We start from the raw sequence: 948 nt of genomic DNA on the forward strand, positions 1-948 counted from the left end.
GGTGTGCTTCAGTCATAGAATGACCGTCCATACATATCGTTGATTTCCTTCCGATCGTGCCTTTTCCACTTAGTCTCCCCTCGTGTCGCGATTGAGGAATACCAATCGGCTTAAGGTCAGGAACATAGTCAATACAGAACTCAATTACCTCCTCATTTCCATAGCCCTTGACGATGCTTCCTTCTGGCCTAGCACGGTTACGAACATATTTCTTTAATACTCCCATGAACCTCTCAAAGGGGAACATATTGTGTAGAAATACAGGACCGAGAATGGAAATCTCTTCGACTAGGTGGAGCAGGAGGTGCGTCATAATATCGAAGAAGGATGGTGGGAACACCAACTCGAAACTGACAAGGCATTGGACCACATCGTTCTGTAACCGTGGTAGATCTTCTGGATTGATTACGTTCACTATGGCTACTCGAACATTTTCCGGTAGGAGGCCCCTCAAAGCAATCGGAAGCAATTGCGTCATAATCACGTGGCAGTCGTGAGACTTCAGGATTAGGAACTTTTTGTCCGCCATGTTTATTATTTCCTTTATATTCGACGAGAAGCCAGACGGGACCTTCATACTGCTCAGGCATTCAAAAAAAATGACCTTCTCTTCTTTGGTAAGAGCGTAGCTGGCACGACCTTGAAACCATTCCGGATGCCGGTCATCTGGGTCTTTCAAAAGTTGCTGGTCCTGCCGTGCTTCCTTTGTATCATTTGTCTTCCCATACACGCCCAAGAAGCTTAGCAGGTTCACGCAAATATTCTTCGTAACATGCATCACGTCGATTGCAGAGCGGACATCTAGGACTTTCCAATATTCTAGCTCCCAAAATATAGATTTCTTCTTCCACATGGGTGCGTGCCCGTCAACTCCCCGCGGAACTGATTGTCCGCCAGGACCCTTTCCAAAGATGACTTTCAAATCCTTGACCATATCAAATATCTCAG

This window comes from Triticum aestivum, chromosome 5D (genome assembly GCF_018294505.1).
Source record: "Triticum aestivum cultivar Chinese Spring chromosome 5D, IWGSC CS RefSeq v2.1, whole genome shotgun sequence".
Lineage (NCBI taxonomy): Eukaryota > Viridiplantae > Streptophyta > Magnoliopsida > Poales > Poaceae > Triticum > Triticum aestivum.